Raw genomic sequence first — 15,985 nt, forward strand, 5'->3', positions numbered from 1 at the left:
AGTCAGTTATTCAAGTTCACCCTGTCAGTAAGTGGTAAAGCTGGAAATTGAACTCAAGCAATGCAGCAATCAGAGTCTAGGGTGTGTTAGTCTTCTCAGTCTGCAATGACAAAATACCAAACAGGGTGACTTATGCAACATAAATTTATTTTCTCACAGTTCTGGACCCTGGAAGTGTAAAGGTCAAGCTTTCTCCTAACTTGCAGAAAGCTGCTTTCTTGCTGTGCTCTCATATAGTAGACAAAGAGAGAAATCTCTGGTGATTCTTCCTCTTTCCTAAGAACACCAGTTCTGTCGGATCAGGGCTCCACATTTATGACCTCGTATAGCCTTAACTTTAGGGGGACAAAATTCAGCCCATAACATTTTGTTCCTGTCCCCCAAAATTCATGTCCTTATTTCGTGCAAAATACATTAATTCCATCATAACAGCCCTCATTTCAGCATTACTCTAAAGTCTAAGTCCAAAGTCTTATCTAAATATCATCTAAATCAGGTGTGGATAAGTCTCAAGGTATGATTCATCCTGAGGCAAAATTCCTCCTCAGTTGAGAACCTGTGAAATCAGACCAAGTTATGTGCTTCTTAAATGTAGGATAGGCATAAGATAGGCATTCCCAATTGAAAAGAAAAAAAAAATATATGAATGAAGGAAGAAGCAAAGGGTCCCAAACAAGCCCAAGACCTAGCAAGGTAATTTCCATTAGATGTTAAAATGTGATTTTTTAAAAGATTTTATTTATTTATTTGACAGAGAGAGAGAGATAGATCACAAGTAGGCAGAGAGGCAGGCAGAGGGAAAGGGGGAAGCAGGCTCCCTGCTGAGCAGAGAGCCCCATGCGGGGCTCGATCCCAGGACCCTGAGACCATGACCTGAGCTGAAGGCAGAGGCCTAACCCACTGAGCCACCCAGGCACCCCAATTTTTTTCTTTTTTATGTGAATATGGTTGATACACTATGTTACATTAGTTTCAGATATATAACAGTAATTCAATACCTCTATATCTGATGCTATGCTCCCCATAAGCGCAGTTACCATCTGTCACCATACAACACCATTACAATATCATTGACCACATTTTCTATTCTGTACCTTTTATCCACATGACTTATTCATTCTATAACTGGAAGCCTGTACCTTCCACTCCTCTTTATCCATTTTACCCATTCCCCCACCCCCACCCCCGGTAACCATCAGTTTATTCTCTGTATTTATAGGTCTGATTCTGCTTATAATTCTCTTTGGTTGAATGAACCGACCCATCTTCCAGATACACCAGGATGGTAGTCCCACCACCCAAGACCCTAGGCAGCTCTGTCCCCCACAGTTGTAGTCAAAGGCCATCTGGCTTGTCAAATAACTGAAGGGCAGTCCCAGTCTTTGAAAACAAGGAAACAGACCTGATCATCTCTGAATTATACATTCTTTTTTTAAAGATTTAATTAATTTAGGTATTTAGAGTTGGGGGAGGGCAAAAGGAGAGGGAGACAGAGAATCCCAAGCAGACTCTGCGCTGAGCACGGAGCCCTACCAGGACTCAATCTCACAACCCTGAGATCGGACTTGAGCCTAAATCAAGAGTTGGGTGCTTAAGCGACTGAGTGACCCAGAAGCCCCAAGAGGCCATTCTTCCCTTTTCTTGAAGAATAGTGCATGTTCAAAATCAAAGAGCTCTAAAGCCCAGTCCTGTGGAATTTAACAAGTATGATAGCCTTCCTTCATTTTGTCTTGTTTTTTTTTTTTTCTGTCCTTTTTAGTCCCAGCTGTCAGTATTTCTGTTGGTGTAATGCCATCTCTATTTCAGCTTCAACTAAAATGGCTAATCAGTTTATGAGTCACACCCATGAACTCCTTATCAGATGATTGTTCAGCCACACCCTTAGTGTTCTCTTCAGGACAAGCTTCCTGATTTTTAAAAATAGAATAAATAGAATATACTGAGAATATAGAATACTGAGAATGAGATAGCTTAAGAACCCTCCAAATATCCAAGTTCTGGTTCCTTTTTGCTAATAATTCCTTCTTAAATTCATCTCTCTTCTCTCACATTTTACTATTAAAAAGTAAGGATTACCAAACCTACATCTCCAATACTTTGCTTAGAAATATTCTCTGCTAATAACCAATTTTATCACTCTTAGGTTCTACCTTCCACAAAACTGTAGAACACAATTCAGCCAAGTTCACTGCCACTTTCTAACAAGGATCACCTTCCCTCCTGTTTCCAATAATTACCTGTTCTTCATTTCTGTCTGAGATCTCACCAGACTTGCCTTCAATGTGCAAATTTCTATATGTACCTCAAAACTCTTCCAGTTTTTATCCATTACTTAATTCCAAAGCCACCTCCACATTTTCAGGTATTTGTTGCATCAGTACCCTCCTTCTAAGTACAAAAATCAATATTAATGAGGGGGTTTTCCAGAGAAACAGAACCAACAGAAGGTATACATATATATATATATAATCTCCCATTATAAGGAATTAGCTCACTTAATTATGAAGGCTAAGAAGTCCCAAGATCTGTAGTAGGCAAGCTGAGACCCTGGAGAGCTGACAATGTAGTCCCAATCCTAGTCTGAAGGCTTGAGAAACAGGGTAACTAATGGTATAAATTCCAATCTGAGAGCCAGCAGGCTCAAGACCCCAAAGGAGTTGATTTTTCAGTTCAAATCCAAAAGCAGGAAAAGACCCATGTCAGGCAGGAGGAGCTTCTTTTTCACAGGAGGGTCAGGCCTTCAGTAAATTGGTGAATTGGATAGGGCCCACTCATATTAGAGATGGCAATTTGCTTTACTCAGACTACCAATTCAAATCTTAGTCTTATCTAGGATTATCCCCACAAACACACCCAGAAAAATGTTTGACCAAATATCTAGGCACCTCATGGGCCAGTCAAATTGACACAAAGTTAAACATCACAAAGGGTTTAACCATGTAGTTATTTTACCAGTGCCTGCCTTCCTTCACACCCATTAATTGGCCTTTTGTATAGTTGTCTTAATTATTTTGCCATTTACTTTTCCAAGTGTATATTTTGGACTTTCAAAGTTATTACTAGGATTTTCATTGGAATTGCCTTGTCCAGTTCTGTCTCCACGCTACTGCCAAGGCAAACTTCTTCAAGTACAAATCAGTTACATTTCCTCTCTTGATTAAAATATTTTTCATAGTTTGCCAAGCTCTTTAAACTCCTGAGCTGGGATATCAGACCTCTCATAATCTAACCCCTGTCAATTAATGTAGCCTCCTACCCCACCTCCTATCTTGCTGCACTCTATTTACTCATTTTTAATAACTCACATTTCCCAAAAGTGTACTCTCTCTTTTTCCCATGCGTTTGCTCATGCTTATCCCTCTGCTTGGGATATTGTATTAATTCTCCTGTGCTAGATAAACTCCCATACTTATCAGTCCATTTTCTCTGTGAGGCTTTCCTTAACCCTACATTCTCATTAGGGGTTACCCTTCTGTGTCCCACAGTTTCCTGTATTTACATCTATTTTGACACTTATCTCTGTTAAGGTTATTTCCTTTTTAGTTGTCTGTTTTTCCTACTGGACTGCATGTTCCTTGAAATCAGATACACTGTTGAATACCCAGTGCCCAGCATGCTGTTAATTGACTCCATATATGTTTGTTGAAGAAACAAACTGTTGTATCAATAATGAAATGTATAAAGAGGTTATTGTAATTGTTCAGCAGAGAGGTAATGAGAACCAGACTTAGTGTGATGTCAATGGGAATGGCAAAGACAGAACATATTTAAGGCACTTCTGAAAGGTAGAATAAATAGGATATGGGGACCAAATATGAAGGCTAAAGGAAAAGACAAGTCAAAAATGACTTGTTTTTTTTGGCAGAGAAAGAGGTAGTGGCAATAATAGAAGGGAGTACATGATGGAGAACTGTCTTGGGAAAGCAGGTATCTGTTGTTAGGATAAGAGTAACAGGTGGCAGTAGGAAATCCAGGTAGAGACGTCCTGATAGCAATTAGAAATACTAACTAGAGGCTGAGATTGAGATGAAGAGAAAAAAATCACTCAGAGAGGATAGTTAATATTGTGGAAATGTGGTGGCAAAGAAAGAGTTTGCAGAAAGAGAAAAAAGAGAATCATGACGAAAACCTGCTCTGAGTGGGCCAGAGGAAAAATGGAGCCTTAAAAGGCAAAGAAAGAGCTGTCAGAAAGGTAATAAGAGAACCTGACATGTGCTGGCACATGAGAGCCAAGGGGGGAAAAGCTTCAAAGAGGAAGAAATCAACAATGTTATAAAATCACAAAAGAAGAGAACAGATATTTAGACGACACAGAGTCTGTTGAAACATCTCAGATAATAGTATAGGTTGAATAGCAAGAGTAGAAGTCAGTGTACAATTATGAATTATGAAGCTATTTAATGGTGAAAGGAGGGAAATAAATCGAACTATATCTCCAGGGAGTAGAAAGGTTGAGAGACTAGCATGTTTAATATGGCTACTTGTAGAATTCCTTACACATGTGATTAATATAAAAATCACCCAAATGATAACATAGCAAATATTATTTTCTAGTGCTCCCCAGCTCTATTCATACCACAAAATCCTTATCAATCCTGTAAAAATGTCCATGTTATACAATATAAGTTCATGTTCTCAACCTTGGTATTAGGTGATGCAAAGCAAGGCTCTTCAAACCCAATTCTATTCTTGAAAAAGAGATAATTATAAATCTTGGTCTTAAATTCCACAAGTTACTCCTTCTTGTGCAAAACATCTTAAGAACATCTTTCTAGTTGTTTTTTTGTTGATGATGACACCTGCCTGCCCCTGCCCTCTCTCTCACTATATCTCAATTTTTATCCTCCTTTAATTTTTTCCACAAAACATCCACAGCTTCATAGTTTTTAAATAGTAATTACCCTTTATTACATCTTTATTTGATGGTAGGAATCAGGGTAGGAAAGAACAGGAAGTGGTTAGAATTGGGGAAACAGAGTGGCTTATGTAAAACAACACAAGTAAAGCTGAGCCAGACCGGGTAAGATGTCCAGATTTTATGGTATCACCATCCCTCTTCAATTACCCTCAATCTCAGCTTACTTATTAAAGAAAGTACTCAGATAATCCCCAGCTACAGTTGTACCTCAACCATCCAATGACCCTCCCCTCTACATACCCCATCTATAGGATCTGAGCACTTAACTAGGCTCTTTCTGTTCAACTCAGACCCTGGGATTTAAAAATCTTTATCTCCTAAAACAAGATTCATCTACCATTCGGGTGTTTCCCACAAATAGGGGAAATTAATTCGCATTGATTGACTACTTCTTAGGTTCTAGGCATTCAATCCACATATAGATGACATTGGCACTACTAACTTTATTTTATAGGTGGGGAAATTGAGTCTCAATGAGGGACTTTTCCAAAGTCACACACCTAATAAACTGGCAAAGGTGGAATTTGAACAAAGTGAGTCTAAGTCTTGTGTTCCTTCTACTATGCTTTGATACTTCTATGGCACCTTTAAGCAAGCCCATATTACTCATTGATCCTATGTTTTCCCTAGCTTTGTCTCCTATCCAATTCTCCAATTTTCTGTTTCTTCAAAGTGTTAATAAAATTGACCTATGGAAGACAGTTATGCTTGATAGCTGACCGAGAGCATAATATAAAGGGAAAGTACAATGGAGCATGATTTTCTTACTTCCTACTTCCTGTTGTAGTCCAGGACCTCATGAAGAATAGAAATCTTTTGAACTAAGATATTAAACTCCCAGAAACACCAATCCGAGCCATCCCAGAAAAGCCCAGAAGACTGGGTGGGCTTGATCTTCTTATGGGTAAGTCTGAAGTTGCCAGAAGAGATATCCATAACCAAGTTTGTGATATCCGTAACCAAGGCCTTTCTTATCCCTCTACAGGGACTGTGAAAATCCTGGAATTTGGAGGGCAATTTTTCTCATTGATTTGGCTCTGCTAGGGGATCTTAGCCTACCTACCCCCTCTTTCTCTAACCCAAAGGCTCTATTGGAAATGATATATCTCCGGAAATGACCTGAATTCCCACTGCATTCCACTGAGTTCTCTACCTTGGGCATCTGAAATGGGTAGTATAAGTGAATTTGATATGCTTTTTAGTTCAACAACACGATTAATAAAATTGCTTCAAGTATGTTTTAGGCTCTAAATCAATTATTCCTTGCACTTGGTTATATCTCAGATTGGCTTGTTTTTGTTTCAGTGCCATCACAACATCACTTCTGGGCAAAGTGGTACTGTTAGCTATTTCCCAACAGCTACCTCCCACTTCCAGTTTCTCTGTCTGACCCCCTTTTCCCTTTTTAGCACTCCTCCCTCCTTCAGGGACTTCCAGTAACACCCAGCCCTTGTTCAGGGAAATAAAACTCTGATGGGATAAGGTCCAGGGATATGCTAAAAGGAGTGATGGTTTAATGCAGTGAAGATCTCAATGGTTTCCCAAAATCTTATCACATAAGTATCCTCCAACTACTCCACATAAATACCTCACTCATTACCATGTACAGCCATTTAGCCCAAAAATGGCCAACGAAACTGAAGTAAATGCATACATGCATTCATTCATCCATACACTTACATTTATTTAATAACGTTTTGTTGAGCTCCTCATCTGGAAGCATTCTAGCTAGGTAAGGTAAACAGTATGAGAAAAGGCAGAGGGGGTTAAAGGAGAGCTCAGCTAGTTCAAAGAACTATTAGTAGTTGGGTTTAAATGGAGTGTAGGATACAAATGTGCATGTGAATATAGATGAGACTTGAAAAATAGTTATACAGAGTCAAATCAGAAAAGGCCTTGCTTCTTCCAGTTATGGAATGCATGAGTCATAGGAATGAAAGGCACAGCATAAGGAATCTAGTCAAGGATATTGTAATAGCATTGTAGGGTGACAGATGGTAGTTATACTTGTGGTGAGCATAAAATAATGTATGAACTTGTCGAATCACTATGCTGTACACCTGAAACGAATGTAACATCCTGTGTCAATTTCACTCAAATGAAAAAAAAAAAAAGGCCTTGCTTGTCATTCTGAGGGGTCTGGGACATTATTTTAAAGTTCATGGGGAATAGTTGAAATATGTTCAGCAGGACAGCAACATGATTAGATGTGTGTTTTAGAAAAGTTACTCAGGGGTGCCTTGATGGCTCAGTCAGTTAAGCATCTGTCTTCGGCTCAGGTCATGATCCCAGGATCCTGGGATCAAACCCATCAAACCCCACATTGGTCTCCTTGCTCAGCAGGGATCCTGTTTCTCCCCCGCCTGCGGTTCCCCCTGCTTGTGCTTGCTTTATCTTTCACTCTCGCTCACTCTCTCTGTGTCAAATAAATAAAATAAATTTAAAAGTCTTTTTAAAAAATAGAAAAGTTACTCGGGTAGAGCATGAACAATGTTAAGCAAAACTAAACACAGCTTCAAGATAACATCCAAGTGAAAAACAGAGCCTTAGCTTGTAAATGTTATAGAAACAAACAAAAAAAAACCCTCTTCTTAAAGGGCCCATCAGAGAAACTAAAGTATAGCTTATTTAAAAGAGAGCAGTGTACTTGGGTCTGATCAGGATACCCCAAGGGAATCAGCTTTTGTTGGCAGTGAGCCCAAACTATCTATGGCCTGACCTTGACTATTGCTGGTCCTTAGATCCTGAAAAATGGAATTGGTACATGATACTTTCCCATGAGCAGTCATAAGTTTCTTCCATTTAAAAATTTCCCTGATCCCACACATTCCTCTGGCTACCACTTAATCTATTTTCTCTCCTTTACAACCACACTTCTGAAAGGATTCTCTAGTCTCACTTTTTCCATTGTCTCACTTCCTATCCACTCTCAAACTCAATATAAACAGATTAGTGCTACCATTTTGTCACTAAACAACTCTCACCAAGGTTATCAATGACCTTGATGCTAAATGCCAGTGTCACTCGATGGTTCTCATATTCTTTATTTCCATGCATAATACTATACAGTTTTTTATTACATTATTTATTTATTTATTTTAAATTTTTAAAATCAACATACAAGGTATTATTTGTGTCAGAATTACAGGTCTGTAAATCATCAGTCTTACACAATTCACAGCACTCACCATAGCACATATCCTCCCCAATGTTCATAACCCAGCCACCCTAATTTTTATTACATTCTTGAAACCTGATCTTTCTTTAGTTCCTGGGATAAGCATTCTCCTGGCTCTCCTCCTGCCTCTTTGGCCCTCTTACCTCTACTCAGTATTAAAATATTGGACCCATCTAAGTTTTACCCTAAACCCTCTCATTTTCTCACTCTGTACTTTCTCCTCCATATGAATTCAACCATCCCCCATATCTTCATTAACCATGTATATTTGCCAACAACTAAAGCTCTGTATTTCTAGATTTCTCTTCTGAATTTCAAAATAATATATCCATCACTTACTTGACATGCATTTAAAGTTGTACTATCCAAAATCAAACTCATTATCTCTCCTCCTTTCCAAACAGTCTTCTTCCAGCACTCTACAACTCAGTAACAAGGACCACCAGTGGAACATACCAGAGTTCAATTATTCTTGAAACCTTCTTCTCCCAAATGCAAAATCATTGATATAATCTAAATGGCCATTGCATGGTTTGACCCATGCTGAATTCTCCAGCCTCATCTTATGTTCTTTATTTATGCCAAACTTGTTTTCTTTCAACCTTGGGGATACCCAGATTTTTTCCCCTCAGTCTTTATATTAGTATATTGTTTCCTGGGATATTCTTTTCCCAAATCTTTACCTGGTAAACCCCTACTTAGTTTTTATGTCTCAACATAAATGTCACTTTCTTAGATGTACCTTCCTGGACACATCTGATTAAGTTGATCTTCCAACCTACTTTATCTCCTGTTGGATTGTGCTCCCAGTGTGGGACATAATTTTCCTTCATAGTATTACAATACAATTTTAAATATTTTTTCATTTTTGAGGTTCTACATAATGACTGTCTCCCCTGTTTGACTGTAAATTCCACAAAGACAAGAGCACTTACCTCACTCTTTTTGGTGTACTCTACATTGAAAACTGACACATAGAAGGTAGTTAATGTATATTAATTTAGTAAATATATGAATGAGTAAATGAGTACAAGTCTTTTACACATCATACATTTCTCTATTAAAGAGGAAGAACCTTCTGATTTTGGGGGCCTTCTTCAGGGTCTGATAAATGGATACTTAAAAAGATTGAGAACTGGGGACGCCTGGGTGGCTCAGTGGGTTAAACCTCTGCCTTCAGCTCAGGTCATGATCCCAGGGTCCTGGGATCGAGCCCCACATCGGGCTTTCTGCTCAGCGGGGAGCCTGCTTCCCCTCTCTCTGCCTGCCTCTTTGCCTACTTGTGATCTCTCTCCCTCTGTCAAATAAATAAATAAAATCTTATTAAAAAAAAAAAGATTGACAACTGTCTTTGAAAACTCAGTGAACTTCTCAACAAACTTCCCAAACAATTTTACAATTATTTCCCAAGTTGGTGGTATTATACTCTTACTCTCTTTTTGCCCCAAGTCCTCTCCTTGGGATTTCCACAAGCTTTTCTTAAACCTGAGAAACGACAAAAAGAAAAACACCATAAAAATGTTCACTAGATTTTCCTGAGAATCCAGAAGATTTGCAGTCTGCTTAGAGATTTGGCCAAAGTTTTAGATTGCCATCAAGATTATGCAACCAGTGTATCTGGGGCTAATTCAGTCTCTCACAAGGCTACTTACTTTTTCAACTTTTAGTTTCGGTGTGAAATGGAACTGGATTCTCCTCATGGTCCAAATGAAGCAGTAAAACTCAGGGCCTAAGGTGGAAAAACTGAGACAAGAAATCCATACTTCAAAGCTTTCTGACCCACAGTGGTTGTGTCCCTGATTTGGTCTCCCAGGTCCATGGGGGTTTATGTACTGGTCTTTCTTAGAAGTCTTGCCAGAGTAGTAGGGGAAGCAAATGCTTGTTATGGACAATGAGGAGAAACATCAACCTGTGCATTTTCCTCCTGATGTCAGAAGTGAAAAGTAAGCCAAAGCATTTCTAGCCCTTATACAGCAGAACAGTGTCAAGGATTTATTTGGAGACAGAAAGTGACCATTTAAAAAATAATACCTCATACATCACCATATTGGTCTCAAGGGCTTGGCTTAGGTCGAAGTACAAAATCTATTGCTTTTTATTGTCTTTTTTTTCATAAAATAGAGATTTTAATTTTTTCATTAGCTTTAGAGGTGGAATTTAGTGATTCATCAGTTGCATATAACACCCAGTGCTTATTACATCAAGTTCCCTCCTTAATGTTCATCACTCAACTATCTTTCCCCCATTGACCTCCCCTCCAGCGATCCTCAGTTTGTTTCCCATAGTTAAGAGTCTCTTATGGTTTGTCTCCTTCTCTGTTTTTATTATTTTATTTTTCTTTCTCTTCCCCTATGATCATGTTTTGTTTCTTTTTTAAAGAAGGGAGTTGAGGGAATTTGGAAGGGGAGGTGAACCATGAGAGACTATGAACTCTGAAAAACAATCTGAGGGTTTTGAAGGGGTGGGGGGTGGAAGGTTGGGGGAACCAGGTGGTGGGTATTAGGGCACGGATTGCATGGAGCACTGGGTATGGTACAAAAACAATGAATACTGTTACGCTGAAAAAAATTAATTAATTAAAAAAAGATTTTATTTATTTATGTGAGAGAGAGAGAGAGAGAGAGAAGTATAGTGGGGAGGGTCAGAGGGAGAAGTAGACTCCCTACTGAGGGGGAGCCTGATGCAGGGCTCAATCCTGGTACTCCAGGATCATGACCTGAGCTGAAGGCTGATGCCTAACTGACTAAGCCACCCAGGAGCCCTGTTTTGTTTCTTAAATTCCACACATGAGTGCAATCATATTTGTCCTTCTATGACTGACTTATTTTTTTTAGCATAATACCCTCTAGTTCCACCCATTCTATTGAAAATGGCAAGATTTTGTTCTTTTTGATGGCTGAGTGTGTGTGTGTGTGTGTGTATACACACGTGTACACAACTTCTTCTTTATCCATTCATCTGATGCCGAGTAATGTTGAACATTTTTTCATGCATCTGTTGTCCATTTGTATGTCTTCTTTGGAGAAATGTATGTTCATGTCTTCTGCCCATTTCTTGACTGGATTTTTTGGTTTTGGGGTGTTAAATTTGAGAAGTTCTTGTTGATTTTGGATTCCAGCCTTTTATCTGATAAGACATTTGCAAATATCTTCTCCCCATTCTGTAGGTTGCCTTTTAGTTTTGTTGACTGTTTCCTTTGCTGTGCAAAACTTTTTATCTTGATGAAGCCCCAATTGTTCATTTTTGATCTTGTTTCTCTTGCCTTTGGATACATGTATAGCAAAAAATTGCTGCAGCTGAGGTCAAAGAGGTTTCTCCCTGCATTCTCTTCTAGGATTTTGATGGACTCCTGTCTCATATTGAGGTCTTTCATCCATTTTCAGTGTATTTTTGTGTATTGTGTAGGAAAGTGGTCTAGTTTCATTCTTCTGCATGTGGCTGTTCAATTTTCCCAACACTATTTGTTGAAGAGACTGTCTTTTTTCCATTGGATATTCTTTCCTGCTTTGTTGAAGATTAGTTGGCCATAGAGTTGAGGGTCCATTTCTCTGTTCTCTGTTCTGTTCCATTGATCTATGTGTCTGTTTTTGTGCCAGTCCCATAGTGTCTTGATGATTCCTGCTTTGTACAACATCTTGAAATCTGGAATTCTGATGCCATCAGCTTTTGTTTTCTTTTTCAACATTCTTCTATTTGGAGTTTTTTCTGGTTCCAAGTGTTTTCTGGTTCCATAGAAATTTTAGGATTGTTTGTTCCAGCTCTGTGAAAAATGTTGATGGTATTTTGATAGGGATTGCATTGGATGTGTAGACTGCTCTGGATAGCATAGACATTTTAATAATATTTTTTCTTCCAGTCCATGAGCATGGAATGTTTTTTTCACTTCTTTGTGTCTTCCTCAATTTTTTTCATAAGTATTCTATAGTTCAGAGTACAGATCCTTTATGTCTTTGGTTATGTTTATTCTTAGTTACCTTACAGTTTTTGGTGTAATTGAAAAATAGCATCAATTTCTTGATTTCTCTTCCTTCTGCCTCACTGTTAGTGTACAGAAATACAACTGACTTCTGTTCATTCATTTTATGTCCTGCCACTTTGCTAAATTCATGCAATGAATTCTAAATTCATGCTAAATTCTAGCAACTTTTTGGTGGACTCTTGGGTTTTCTACATAGAGTATCATGTCATCTGTGAAGAGTGAAAGTTTGACTTCTTCTTTGCCAATTAAATTTTTTTCCTTTAAACACCAAATTCTACACTGGTTTTTGTGACAAGGACAGGGCTCATAGATCTGCACAGTGGGAGAATAGCTTCTGAGTCTTTGAAGAGGCTACTCTTAAGCTCCTACTTTTCTGTCCCAAGTATCAGAATGTCTTCCTTGTACTAAGTTGTTCTGGCCCAGGATCCACTGGATCCACTTCTGGCCCAGGATCCAGGATTCACCTATGCCCAACCCCTGGGAAGCTGACGTCCAATAGAAAATGGTAGGATTTTTAGGGGAAAACAGTCTCCTTATCTCTAATGTGAGAAGGCAATTACCTACTTATTTGCTTTAGTATCAATTTATTTAAAGTTTTTATTTCAATTTCAGTTAGTTAACATACAATGTAATAATGTAATATTAGTTTCAGCTGTATAAGACTTCCATACAACACCTGGTATTTATCACAAGTACACTCCTTAACCCCATCACCTATTAAACTCACCCCCCCCAACTCTGGTAACTGACATTTTGTTATCTATATTTAAGAGTCCTTATCTTGCTTTTCCTCTCTCTCTTTTTTCCCCTTTGTTCATGTTTTGTTTCTTGAATTGCACACAAGTGAAATCATATGGTACCTGTCTTTCTCTGACTTATTTCACTTAGCATTATACTCTCTAGCTCTAACCATGTTGTAGCAAGTGGCAAAATTTCATCCTTTTTTATGGATGAGTAATATTCTATTATACACACACACACACACACACACACACATCTTCTTTATGCATTCATTATTGATGGACACCAGGCTGTTTCCATAATTTACCTATTGTAGACAAAGCAGGAAAGAATATCTCATGGAAAAAAGATAGTCTCTTTAACAAATGGTTTTGGAGAAACTGGCAGCAAGCTGTAAAGGAATGAAACTGGGTCATTTTCTTACACCATACACAAAAGCAAATTAAAAATGGGTGAAAACTTAAGTGTGGAACAGGAAAATATAAAAATCCTAGAAGAGAACACAGGCAGTAACTTCTTTGACATTGGTCATGGCAACATTTTTCTAGGTATGTCTCCTGAGGCAAGGGGAACAAAAGCAAAAAGAAACTATTAGGAGTACATTAAAAAAAAGCCTCTGCAAAGCAAAGGAAACAATTAACAAAACTAAAAGGCAACCTACAGAATGGGAGGAGATATTTGCAAATAACATATCTGATAAAGGGTTAGTATTCAAAAATCTATAAAGAACTTATCAAACTCAATACCCAAAAACCAAATAATCCAATTAAAAATGAGCAGGCATGTGTCTGTTTTTGTGCCAGTACCATGCTGTCTTGGTAATCACAGCTTTGTAACAAAGCTTGAAATTGGGCAACGTGATGCCTCAGCTTTGTTTTTATTTTTCAACATTTCCTGTAAGGTTTGGGGTCTTTTCTGGTTCCATAAAAATTTTAGGATTGTTTGTTCCAGCACTTTGAAAAATGCTGCTAGTATCTTGACTACGATGGCATTGAAAATATAGATTACTCTGGGCAACATAGACATTTTAACAATGTTCATTCTTGTGATCCATGAGCATGGAATGTTTTTCCATTTTTTTGTGTCTTCTTCAATTTCTTTCGTGAGTGTTCTGTAATTCTTTCAGTATAGATCTTTACCAGTTTGGTTAGGTTTATTCCAAAGTATCTTATGGTTTCCGGTACTATTGTAAATGGAATCTATTCTCTAATTGCCCTTTTTGCAGTTTCATTATTAGTGTATAAGAAAGCAACTGATTTCTGTGCATTGATTTTGTATCCTGCCACATTACTGAATTGCTGTATGAGTTCTAGTAATTTGGGGGTGGAGTCTTTTGGGTTTTCCACATAAGGTATCATGTCACAAAAACAGATATATAGACCAGTGGAACAGAGTAGAGAGCCCAGATATGGACTCCCAACTCTATGGTCAAATAATCTTCAACAAAGTGGGAAAAAATATCCAGTGAAAACAAAACAGTCTCTTCAAATACTGGGAAAATTGGACATGTATATATATCTATGTATATAAGAATGTATAGAATGTATAGAAGAATGGAATTTGACCATTCTCTTACACCATACACAAAGATAAACTCAAAATGGATGAAAGATCTCAACATGAAACAGGAATCCATCAAAATCCTAGAGGAGAACATAGGCAGTAACCTCTTTGACATCAGCCACAGCAACTTCTTTCAAGACATGTCTCCAAAGGCAATTGAAACAAAAGTGAAAATGAATTTTTGGGTCTTCATCAAGATAAAAAGCTTCTGCACAGGAAAGGAAACAGTCAACAAAACAAAGAGGCAACCCACGGAATAGGAGAAGATATTCGCAAATAATACATAGACAAAGGGCTGATATCCAAGATGTTTAAAAGAACTCCTCAAACTCAACACTCAAAAACCAGATAATTACATTAAAAAATGGGCAGAAGACATGAATAGACACTTCTCCAATGAAGACATACAAATGGCTAGCAACACATGAAAAAACGTCATCATCATCAGCCATCAGGGAAATTCAAATCAAAACCACATTGAGATACCACCTTATACCTAATGTAAAGATTAATAAGGCAGAAAACAACAAATGTTAGAGAGGAGGTGGAGAAAGGGAACCTTCTTCCACTGTTGGTGGGAATGCAAGTTGGTACAGCCACTTTGGAAAACAGTGTGGAGATTCCTTAAGAAATTAAAAATAGAGCTTCCCTATGACCCTGCAATTGCACTACTGGGTATTTACCCCAACGATACAGATGTGGTGAAAAGAAGGACCATCTGTATCCCAATGTTCATAACAGGAATGTCCACAATAGCTAAATTGTGGGAAGAGCTGAGATATCCTTCAACAGATGAATGGATAAAGAAGATGTGGTTCATATATACAATGGAATATTACTCAGCCATCAGAAAGGATGAATACCCAACTTTTCCATCAACATGGATGGGACTGGAGGAGATTATGCTTAGTGAAATAAGTCAAGCAGAGGAAGCCAATTATCATGGTTTCACTTACTTGTGGAAAATGAAGAATAACATGGAGGACTTTAGGAGAAGGAAAAGGAAACTGAATTAGGGGAAATCAGAAGGGGAGATGAACCATGAGAGACTATGGACTCTGAGAAACAAACTGAGAGTTTCAGTGGGGAGGGGGGTGGGAGGATAGGTGAGCCTGGTGGTGGGTATTAAGGAAGGCATGTATGAAGCACTGGGTGTTGTACATAAACAATGAATCTTGGAACACTGCATCAAAAACTAATGATGTATTTTATGGCAACTAAAAAAAAAAATAGCACAATAAAAAAATTGTTTTAAATGGGCTGACATGAATAAACATTTTTCCAAAGAAGTCATATAGATGGCCAATAGACACATGAAAAGATGCTCAACATCACTCATCATAAGAGAAATGCAAATCAAAACTACAAGGAGATATCACTTCACACTGGTTAGAATGGCTAAAATTAACAACACAGGAAACAGCAAGTATAGGCAAGGATGCGGAGAAAGGGGAACCCTCTTACACTGTTGGTGGGAATGCAAGCTGGTGTAGTCATCTGGAAAACAGTATTATGGGGTTTCCTCAAAAAGTTAAAAATAGAACTACCTATGATCCAACAATTGTACTACTATGTATTTACCCAAAGAACACAAAAATACTAATTC

The sequence above is a fragment of the Mustela erminea genome, chromosome X (genome assembly GCF_009829155.1).
Source record: "Mustela erminea isolate mMusErm1 chromosome X, mMusErm1.Pri, whole genome shotgun sequence".
Taxonomy (NCBI): domain Eukaryota; kingdom Metazoa; phylum Chordata; class Mammalia; order Carnivora; family Mustelidae; genus Mustela; species Mustela erminea.